A 12,118-nucleotide genomic window follows, 5' to 3' on the forward strand; every position below is an offset into this window, starting at 1 on the left:
GTAAGAAATATGAGGGGAAAAAAAGGCACTAAGGACATCCTGAAGACCCTGAGGCATTTTAAGAGCAGCAAAGGTTATAAGGGCAAATCTGGAGACCAAATAGCCCTATTGTTACAGTCTCTCCCAATGACAAAGAGAGAAAGGAAAGCGATTACCTGGCTTTACCTTGATATCTTAATTCAAATGCTACTTAAAAAAAAGCCATCACCTTTCTCATTTGCTGCCCAATCCTCTTTTTAGTAACTTTGCTGGGCAGACCTTGGGTTTTAAGAAGGGAAAATATAAGAAGGATTTGACATGATACAGAGCAAATCAAAAGTATAAAATATTACAATAAAGATACAGTAAAAACAAAAACAAAAATCTCGTGCAGAATGTGTTTTGAATTCACATGTATGTTTAACTTGAATAAAATGGCAAGACAATTTAATTGATATGCAAAACTATTTTAGAAATCTATTTTTTTTTCAAATTAGATAAGTAAATCAGTGGAAAAGTAAATGTAGGTCAAACAATGTGCCTTTACCCTATTGAATCCAAGATCAAATGTACAGGATTTAAATAACTTAGTAATTTTTGACTCCAGGAAATTTTTATTGGTCCCTAAGTTTTCAAATAAATCATAGAACTTTTAAAATGGAATGGACCTTAACAACCATCTCATCCACCAAAATGAAGTGGAAAGTCCAGTCTAAGACACTGACCCCGAGGTCATATGCAGAGTGAGGGGTCCCCATTATCCACTAACTAGTTGGCTTTTCATTGAATTCACAGGTAATTTTGTTCCCTTTCCCCTACCCCACCCTCCACAAGCATTGTTTAATTTCTTTATTATGTATTTCTTCAATCCAGTCAAATTTGAATGCAGAAAAGCACACACATACACACAAAAAACCACAAACACCCACAATGAGTTTATTATTTTAAAAAGAATTTTCTATGGATATGTGAAATTCTCATATATACATATGGAAGTAGTACCTTGTTTGTGTTTATATAGTTTTCAATCATTCATTTTTCAACAAATGAAAAGGTTTAGAAGTAGTGAGTCATACCAAGAAGTATAAAAAATGAACCCCTACCTACTAGGTTACAATTTAGCTAAGAGCTGATTGTGGTTGTTGAGATGTGTCTATCCCCTCTTGACTCCAAGTGGGGTTTTCTTGGCAAAGATACTGGAGTGATTTGCCATTTCCTTCTCCAGTGGATCCACTTTGTTAGTCAATCAGAGATCAAGTCATTTGCTGAGGGTCACACAGCTGGTATGGAGACTGAATTTGAACTCAGGTCTTCTTGACTCCAGGTCCAGTGCTCTGTCCATCATACCACCTTAACCCTAAATGACTCTTGCAATTTATCCATGCAGCTATCATCAAAACTACTTGATACTGTCTAAGAAATACAGTGGTGGATCTGTGGAACAGGTTCGGTATACAAGGCACAGAAGTCAATGACTATAGTAATCTACTGTTTGATAAACTCAAAGACCCCAATTTCTGGCATAAGAACTAACTATTTGACAAAAACTGCTGGGAAAACTGGAAAATAGTTTTTCTATTTTCTGAAATAGAAACTGAACATATACCAACATCTTAAACTGTATACCAAAATAAAGTAAAAATGGGTACATGATTTAGATATAAAGACTGATACTATAAGCAACCTGGGAGAGCAAGGACTAGTTTACCTCCTAGCTTTATAGAGAAAGGAAAAATTTATGACCCAACAAAAGATAGGAAACATTATGAAATGCAAAATGTATAATTCTGATTACACTAAATTGAAATTTTTTTTGCACAAAGCTAATGCAACCAAGATTAGGAGGGGAAAAAAAATTGGGAAAGAATTTTTACAGTCTCTGATAAAGGCTTCATTTTTTTTTTTTAAAGCAATAGGCGTTAAGTAACTTGCTCAAGGTTACACGGCTAGGTGTTTCTGGGTGGGTGCTAAGTGTCTGAGCCTGGGATTCGATCTCCAGGTCTTCTCAACACTGGAGCCGGTGCTCTTACTCACTGTGCTACCTGGCCGCCCCAAAGGCTTCATTTCTAAAATACATAGAGAATGCAGTCAAATTTGTAAGATTACAAGTTATTCCCCAATTGACAAATGGCCAAAGGATATGAACAGGCAGTTTTCAGATAAAGAAATTAAAATTATCTCTCCTCATATGACAAAATGCTCTAAATCGCTATTGAATAAAAAATGTAAATCAAAACAACTCTGAGGTACCACATCGCACCTATCAGATTGGCTAACATGACAAAACAGGAAAATGTTAAATGCTGGAGTAAATGTGGGAAAATTGGAACACTAATGCATTGTTGGTGGAGTTATGAACTGATCCTACCATTCTGGAGAGCAATTTGGAATTATGCCCAAAGGGCTATAAAAATGTGCATACCCTTTGACCTAGCAATAACACTTCTAGGTCTTTATCCCAAAGAGATCATACAAATGGGAAAAGGACCCACATGTAAAAGAACATTTATAACAGCTCCTTTCGTGGTAGCAAAGAATTGGAAACTGAGGGAATGCCCATCAATTGGGGAATGACTGAACAAGTTGTAGTATATGAATGTAATGAAGAACTATTGTACTTTAAGAAATGAAGAGGAGGCAAACTTCAGAAAAACCTGGAAAGACTTATATGAACTGATACTGAATGAAGAGAGCAGAACCAGGAGAACATCTGACATAGTAATAGCCACATTGTGTGATGATTAACTTTGATAGACTTGGCTCTTCTCAGCAATGCAAGGATCTAAGACAACTCCAAAGACTCATGGTGGAAAATTCTATCCACATCTAGAGAACTATGGAGTCAGCAGAATGAAGATCGAATTCTCTCTCTGTCTCTCTCTCTGTCTCTGTCTCTCTGTCTATCTCTCTGTCTCTCTCTCTCTCCCTCCCTCCCTCTTTCCCTCCCTCCCTCCCTCTCTCTCTCTCTCTTTCTCTCTCTCTCTCTGTTGCTCCCATTGGTTCTAGTTCTTCTTTACAACATGAATAATGTGACAATGTTTAATATTAATATAGATGTAGAACCTATATCAGATTGTCTGCTTTCTTGGGGAGGGGGGAGAGAGGGAAGTGGAAGAAATTTAAAACTCAAAAGCTTATGGAAGTGAATGTTGAAAACAAAAAATAAATAAATAAAATTTAAAATTTTTTCCATGTGGCTGATATTTGGAAGCTAATATCACATTCTGCCCTTCATATTAGTTGTAAAAGTAGAAAGTGGTTCACAATGTGAAGAGATCACTTCTGGCCATGGTGATCAGGAAAGACTTCATGGAGCAGCTGAAGGATAAGTTGAACCTTGAAGGATAGATAAGATTTTTACAGGTAATCACTAAATACATAGATCACTAGAAGGCATTTCTCTTGGGGATATTAAGTGGGTTAAAAAAAAAGAGAGATGTACTGGGAAGATAACAATGCAATCTCTCAGGCTCTGAAGCTTTGAGTTACATGTCATAATCAGACAACATTTACATGCAAACCGAAGCAGTTTCAATTTCAAGAAAGCAAAAGAATTATGTGCTTTGTGTAGTTATAAACTTATTCTTCAGTGTTATAAAATATAATTTCTAAAACTTTTAAGGACAAATCTTTTTGGCACATTTCAAATTCCAGCACAAAATGGGGAAGAGAGTAAAGCATTATAAGCTAGCAACTGAAAATAGCATATGTATTATACATAAGGGAGACCATAGATTCAGAGTTGAAAGGAGATTTAGAGGTGATTTAACTCAATCCCCTATTTTTTTTTTTGCTTTTTGGAGGGCAATTGGGGTTAAATGACTTGCCCAAAGTCACACAGCTAGTAAGTGTGCCAAGTGTCTGAGGTGAGATTTGAACCCAGGTCCTTCTGATTCCAGGGCTGGTGCTCTATTCACTTTGCCACCTAGCCGCCCCACAATCTCCTATTAAAAATTTTTTTTTTCTTAACAGATGAAGAATCTGAAACCTAGAGAGGGGAAATGACTTGTCCAATGTCACCTGGATGTAACTGGCATAGTCTGGCAGCATTAGACCGTAGGTCCTTCTAATGACAGAGTTAGGGCTTTGCCTGAGCCACCCTGAAGTTTTTCTGATTGCCAAGACCAGTGAGTGATCTTTTCACTATGCCCACTTTTTCCACTTTTTCCCTGACCATAACTGGGTTAGTAATAGCTAGCTTGAGGAGAAAGTTCACAGACATTTATTTAACTACTTGTCTACAATGCTTAATTAAATTTACTGTACAAAGATAGAAAATGGGAAATGCTACAAGCGGTAGCAATGTTAAGTCTACTTTTAGAAAAATTTGCTGTAAAACCACAACCGCGGGTAAATTAGATTTGTAATGAAAATGCTTAAAATCAACTATATAATTCTATTTCCTCCCACTTTGACTATATTCTCTATTGTGAATATAAATAGAACCTAATCAAAATTTATAACTTTCAATATAATAACAATAATGGCTAGTGTTTATGTAGTACTTTACAGCTGGCAAAGTGCTTTACAAATATTCTCATTTTATCCTCACAAAAGCCCTGGGAGGGAGAATTTGTGCAAAATAACAATCTCCATTTTATAGATGGGGCAACTGAGGAAAACAGAGGTCAACTGACTTGCCTAGGGTCACATAGATAGAAAGTGTCAGAAGCCAAATCTGAACTCTGGTCTTCCTGACTCCTAGTTCAGAGTTCTAGTTTCTAGTTTAATCTCACCAGAATGAATGGCAATATTTTTGCTAAACCAGAAACAAATTTTAAAACATTGACTTTCAATTGTCAGATGTGGGTATGCCAGATATGATCATCTTTTTATAAAAACACTGAGGCTCACAATGATTATTAAAGTTTAAAGTAATCCACAATCAAAAAGAAACAAAATATTTGTCTCCTGTTATGCCAATATTTAACCCAGATGCTTTCATTCATAAATTACCCACAGATCTTAGAACCATATTTATAGCTTCATTAAAGCAACCCCCAACCCCCAACACACACTTACACAACTGTTGAGAAGCTTTCTGCTCTGACATGTTCTCTATTGCTTTCTAGCACCTCTTGTTTACAAAACTGATTAGAAGTGACTTGTAACTTCTCAGCTTGAAATAAAAGATCCTTCAAATCATGTTTCATACTCAAAAGGCAAAACACGAAGCTGTTTAAGTTTTAACTATGGAAAGACAAATGACTACTGCGATTACCCTTAAATTCTTCAAATTATCTTACTCTTAGGTAGTTGTCTTCACACCTTCCCTTTAGAAAAGTAGGAAGGTAGTAAGGCACAACTGAATTTCTTGCTTATTTTCCTAATTCCATGCATTCTTAATCATCTTGCTACCCAGATCTAAAAGTACTCAAATTTTGACAGGTTAAGAAAATATCGTGTTAGTTTTAGGAAATAAAGAAATCATTTTTCCGCTTAAGGGACAGGGTAAGGGATGTGAAGGGAAATGTGAGGATAAGGGATGATGGCTGCTGGGTAACCTTTCCAAATTCCTGACATCAAAAAGGTCCTAATGAGTGGGTTGCCAACAGAAGTGTATAAGGAAGGGCCTTTAATCACAAACTCAATACAGTCAAGAAACCACTTAGACTACACCTATAACTAGAAAAGAAGAAAAGGCTGCATTGTTTCCAAATTACGCTCTTACTCTGGGATGCTTGAAAATGTATTTGACTTTCAGAAGGATTAAAAAAATATCAGTTTGTAATTTACCAACATCATGAAGGCAACAAGACACGGTGGAAAAAAACCCAGCATTTGGAGTCAGAGGATATGACCTCTATCCTGGTTTTTATAGCTACTACCTGTATGACCTCAGTAGGTGCCTTTCGTTCCCCCCATCCTCAGTTTTTTCATCTGTAAGATGAATTGGTTCGACTAAATGACTGCTATAGCCCCTAAATCTATGATCCTGTACTGGAGAATAGAGAAGGCAAACTAAAGTCTTAGTCTGAGTGAACAGTAAAGAAAATAATTTTGTCTTCTTTTATCCCTGCTTCTTATAATGTGTTAAGAATATTATAAATAATTGCTAGGGCTAAAAAAAAAAAGAATTTACCTCATGGAAAATGATGCTTCTAAGAGGAAGAACATCAAAGGTAATAAGAATAATGCATAGAGCTTTCACTTTTGGATACTAAGTTAATCAATAGCTCACATTTATATAGCTCTCTAAGGTTTGCAAAATATGTAACATACATTTTGTCATTTGATCCTCATGACAATCCTTAAGTAGGTGCAATTAGCATTCATATTTTACAGATGAGGAAACTGAGGTTTGGAGGTTATTAATTTGCTCAGGATGACATAGTTGAGGAGGAATTAGAGCACAGATTTTCCTGAGACTAGTTCAGCACTTTTATCCCTATACCATTCTGCCTTATATTCAAATTTGTATACATTTCCAGATTATTATATAGTTATAGCCCAATGTCATTAAAAATAGATATGCATAAAGGAAATATAGTATCAGACCTTTGAACATGTTTCAATGTGTCTTTACATACATAAAACTTAGCAGTATCATTTTCTAACAGGTAGGGGAAAGACCGGTGATCAAGAGAAAGACTGGCAAAAAAAAAAGTGTTTTGAAAAAGTTATACAATTCTTACAAAAAAAACAAGATTTCCTTTTTTCTTTGTTCCTGTCTTTCTATGAAGTGACAGCAAACTAAAATTCTGGTTAAGTGTGATTGGTAGGTAGTCATTTACATTTTTGTTTTTTAGCATTCATTTAAAATTTTTCTGATATCCCCATTCTCTCTCTCCTTCTTGCTCCTTCCTCCTCCATCCATTGAGAAGGCAAGCAATATGATATCAATAATACATGTGAAATCATGCAAAACATATTTGCTGGCTAGTCAAAAAGAGGAGGCAGCATGTATACAGGAAAAAGCTAGGAGTGGGGGGGTCTATGGTTTCCAATTACCTCTGCCATGTGAATGAATGGGGAGCACTAATGTCAGCCTCTGCCTACTTCTGGTATGGTTCTTCAGCTAAAGTGAAATTTTACACATGAAGTGTTTATGTATGGAAAATATTTAGCACACTACTGATGTGAAGTTAAAACTGCAAAATACCACTATCAGAATTAAATCCAATTGCTTTTTCAACCCAGTTGTTTTCCACCAGTCTCTTCCCCTTCATCGCTGGTTCTTCCACCTAAGAAACATTTTGTGTTAATTTGCTAACTGACTCCATATTAACTTTAAATCTTTTTTTTTAATTTAAAAATAGCTGCACACAGGTCTACTGAAGGGAAAGGAGATCATCATTACTCATGAGCACCAAGTTGATTGTAAAATGTGCTACACTTTGATGCAGGGATTCCATTTCTAGGCTTTTACTACATGGAGGGTATTGATAAAAAAAAAAAAATAAAGTATCCCCACATTTACCAAAATATTTAGAGCAGCAATTTTTTGTGGTTACCAAGATTGGAAACAAAGAAGATGCCCACTGTTTGGGAAATGGACAAACAAAATGTAGTGTAATGGAATTTTACTTACTGTTCAGTAAGAAATGATGTATGTGATGAATACAGAGAAGCACAGAAAGATCTCCGTGAACTGACACAGAGGAAAGTAAGCAGAACCAAGAAAATAATATACACAATGACTACAGCAATACAAATGGGAAAAAAATGAGCTATACACATACAAAAAAAAAAGAATCAAAAGGGGATGTTATAAAATGATAAAGAACAAACAAAGCTCAAAAGAGATAGAAGAAGATACTCCCAATTCTATCCCTTGGAAGTGGTGGTGGGCCCAAAAAACGTCACACACTGTCTATATTTGAGACTTTTTTTGATGCACTTATCAGTTAAACTGATTTCCTCCCTCTTATTTCTCTTTTTGTTTTGTCTTTAAAATATTAGTTTTTATTGGAGATGGCTCTCTCTGGGAGGAGGAGGGGAAGAAATACTCGAGGAAATTATAGGGATGTAAAAAAGCAAAAGACCAATAAAAATGTATTTTGAAATGCTAAAAACAAAACTAAATCCTATGTAATTAAATAAGTCAAGAAACATTTATTAAGTTCCTGCTATGTGTCACACACTGTGCTAAGGGATGGGGGAGTGAGGGATGGGAGAAAGGCAAAAAACAATTTCTGCTATCAACTAACTCACAATCTAATGGGAAACAAACTAAGAGTCTTCTTCCAATGAATAAACTGAATACTAAGCCTTACTGAGAACATTTGAGCCTATGACCAATCCTTAGGGATTTATTTGACAAAGGAAAAGATACTGGAAAATATTTAGCACACTACTGATGTGAAGTTAAAACTGCAAAATACCACTATCAGAATTAAATCCAATTGCTTTTTCAACCCAGTTGTTTTCCACCAGTCTCTTCCCCTTCATCACTGGTTCTTCCCCTACCTGTAAAAAAAAAATGCTTCTATGCTATACTTGTATAAATAAACTATGAACTATGTTCTTAGCCTGTATAGCATGTTTATTTGTACATATTTTTAATGCCAACAGACTACACAAACTTTAAAATGTATGTAAAGCCTCCCATAAAAACAATACTAACTTGTCAATTTTTTAAATATTCTCTTTAGAAAAAATTGGTTTCCAACGAACATTTCTCATATCACTTAGTATCTAGAGAAACAGAAGCATGCATGCAGGATCACAGGTCTGGAAGCGACCTTAAATAACATCACTAGGTTGCATCAATTAATATTTTCATCTCAACAAAATTTTCCTTGCTTGCATTATATTCAAGGTGTAAAGTCACCAAGTTTGGTAACATTAATTCATACCAAAATCATAGATTTATGTGATTTTTAAAGTACTCAAAAAATTGTAGGCCTGAATGTTAAAACATATTCTTTATAGATGGGATCAGGCTTAAAAAAATTAAAAAAAAATAGTCATCTGGTCAAGAATCATTGCCAGATTTTAAGCATTTATTATTGAAGTTCTGAGCCAGGGAAGCGTTTTAAAAAGAGACAATGGTAAGAGGTTGTTTGGACACAATGAAATTTTGACATATTCTAAAGTTTGATGGGTTGGATGTCTAAGGAGGGGGGCAGTACATTCCATAGTGTTAAAATTCCAAAAAACAATGGGCTGCCAATGAGTGTCTGAAATAAACAAGACTTTGTAATGGGAAATTTGAAAGACTGCATTTTAATTTTAGGTATTATGAGCTAAAGATGTCCTCTAAAATTAGTTATTCTTAATTATTTCAGAAACCTAAGCTGGAAATGACTTCTTCCTTTAGACAACCCAGTGTATCTACTAATTATGGAACACAATTCAGGTCAAAAGAAAATGTCCATTCCAAAAGGAGAGACTATTTTGTGTACAAATATACAGCACTAGGAAGAAAGTATAAGGAGGAAATACAAAAATAACAAAACTGCTCCTCTACTGGTATATATCCTCTGGATTTTATCAATTTACCCTTCTTACTTAACCTCTTCTATTTTATTACAGCAGAGAGTTTGTTCAATTATTCTCTCCTGAAAGCCTATTCCTCTGTCCTGCTGAGTAGTGGTTCCAGCAATTACTGCTCACTAAAAAAGGCTCCAAGGTAGAATTGTTTGGAAGTCGGTCCCTGTCCCCTCCCCCTCTCCTCCCATGCCATCTAGTCTCGGATTTCCAGAAAAAGCTGTTATGTACCAACATCCTTTAAAAGTTCCACTTTTTTTCTACTTTCCCTGAAAGTAGTGCAACAACAGAAACAAAAACAGCCAACCACTTTTCTGACAGCTCTTGGAGGGGCTTGAGTTAATTAGTCAAATATAGTTATCATCTCAAGGGCCACTTATGAATTTATAGAATCAAACTGCAGTGTGATAAGGCTAGGAATGATATTGACTACGGTGATGGTGGGGTGCTGTGAGTAGTTGAAGTTGGCAGTTTTCCATACTTCTTCAGTTTACCTTATCAACGTGCTTGTTGCTAACCCGAGAGCCATAAAAAGGTGGGCCAAGGAAGGTGGTGGGGAAAAAGAGATAGGGAAAGGAGGGAAGATTATCATTACTTAAACTTTCAGTTGGGCGCACCTACTTCACCTTCAAGGAAGAGTAGAAAAAGAAAAGTGTCTTTCTCATTTGTCATAGTTTTTATTGGGGGCCAGAGAAAAACCCGAGCTTTGACACTGAGAGATACAATTCCTCCTCAGGGCCAAAAAGGCAAGCCCTTGGCTCTGTGCCACGAGGCGGGTAGCGACTTTAGCCAGGTGCCATAGTCATTGACGTTGGGTATCTGGCTGTGGATAACATAAGGACTAAATTCCTTTTTCTCTGCCTCCCTTTCCCCATTTTCCAGCACAAATTTCCCCCAAAATTGACGAAGACTTGAGGGAAGGGAGGGCGAAGGAGCCCAATTAAAGCAACCACAAACTCTGGGATCTTAGTGGACTCCTATGTTTATGAATACTTGTATCTACGAAGCCGAAAGGGCTGAGAGGAAGTGTCCACGCAGCAATTAGAGACGCAGTCCCTGCAACGGATGTATGATCTTTTCCTCTAGACAAACTACCGCTAAATTTGCATCCCCTAAGTATTCCTCCAGAAACTACGAATACAATTATGTATTTTTAAATTGATTTATTTATCAGACCCAACCTGGAATCAGGTAGCTTGAAACTTTTCACCAGCCCGACCTGAAAAGAACATTTTGGCTAATCCTTTCTCTGTTGGTGTATTGTAAAGAAATAGCTTGGAGGAATCCTATCTGTACGCCAAAGTACATCTCACCACCGGTGGGTAAGGAGAGCAGCACGAATACTGGCCGGATTCTTTTATTACGCAATTTGTTTAAATACGGTCCAGTAATACGGAGGCACTGGCGGCATTCGGCTGGAAATCAGCGGAATGAACTGTTTTATGTCTCTTCTGAGCGGTTAGGTTTTGGGCCACTGGCCGGAGTTGGAATCTCGGACAAAAAAAAAATTGCAGCCTTACCTTAAATAGCTTTCTGCGGCTCTCCTCCACCGAACGATCTAAACAGAGTCCAGAAAAGAGATCGTGTAAGTTTTACCTTCAGTCAGACCAGGCACGTCTGCTGAGAGGATCATCACCCTCATCCCTTTCCCAAGGCTTTTTAGCCCAGAGCAGAAATATTCCCGAGGCTATTACGTTAAAACTGAGCCCTAAAAGCCCCTTCCCTTGGCCAGCTAACAGGGGTATCCTTGCTCCCCTCCACGTTGCATCATCTTGGAAAAGATGGATAAAGTAAATAAGTTTGGGAAATAAATTGGATCTTATTAGCATTTCAACCAGTGCTAACAGGCGATGACCTAGTTGAGCGGAATTGTAACTCCAAACAAAACATACAGGTAAATAACACTCGTTTTCCTCTTTCTATCATGAATTTGAAAATACAGATTGTAGTTAATACTGCTTTTTCCCAGAAGAGAGATAACTGTCAACATTTACACTGTTTGCAGATTGGGCAAGAGTTGAAATCCTCCAAGTGATATTTCATGTTAACTTTAACTTTAAGCATAACTACTCTTCCCTAAAACGTCACCTATGCCCCCTAATTTTTAATCACTGATATGTAATGATCAGTGCAGGATAGAAAAGACCCCGAAAAGAGAAGGGAGCTCTTCATTAGTACACCCACTCCCACTCCCCAGTCACTCTCACTTCGTTTCAAATAGCACCCCCCTCCCCCCCTTGCTCAAGTCTGTCAAAATCCAGCCAGACATCAAGCAGGACACCAGATTCTTCCAAGTTGTTTTCTTTTCAAATCGCAGAGATGTGTAAACCTAAATGACAAAACACCTCCATTGAATGCAAACTAGGCTTTGAGTGGAGAAACTCCAGTTTGGCTACTCCATGTCTCGGATTACACAAACATACCTGGAGGCAGGTTGGAAAGAAACTGGGGACTAAAACTTGGAGTGTGTGTGTCTTACATCTATTCAGTTTAAACCTTTGTTCTCTATTGTTATTGGTCTTCTGTTTTTGTTTGTGGGTGAGGATAGTGGTGTGTTGGAAGTGTGTAATAGATAATAAAAGGAAAAGAATAGTTTTGGAAGAGTAAAGTCCTATCAAATTATGTTTGCTTCGTTTAAACTGATGGCTTCGTTTTAAAAAAAAAAAAAACAGAATTAAATATAAATCACGACTCCAGCTACATGTAG

The 12,118-nt window shown here is 36.7% G+C and overlaps 1 long non-coding RNA gene across 1 annotated transcript in view; it reads right to left on the minus strand.

The window, feature by feature from the left end:
* LOC138153299 (uncharacterized) overlaps positions 1–12,118 on the minus strand; it is a 32,360-nt gene that overhangs the window by 19,783 nt on the left and 459 nt on the right. The window contains exon 2 of the long non-coding RNA XR_011166331.1: positions 10,932–10,969. This is a non-coding gene — a long non-coding RNA (uncharacterized lncRNA). The remainder of the gene's footprint in view (positions 1–10,931; positions 10,970–12,118) is intronic.

The sequence above is a fragment of the Petaurus breviceps genome, unplaced genomic scaffold (genome assembly GCF_028583685.1).
Source record: "Petaurus breviceps papuanus isolate PSGF00001 unplaced genomic scaffold, PetGlider_PUasm1.0 90977, whole genome shotgun sequence".
Classification (NCBI taxonomy): domain Eukaryota; kingdom Metazoa; phylum Chordata; class Mammalia; order Diprotodontia; family Petauridae; genus Petaurus; species Petaurus breviceps.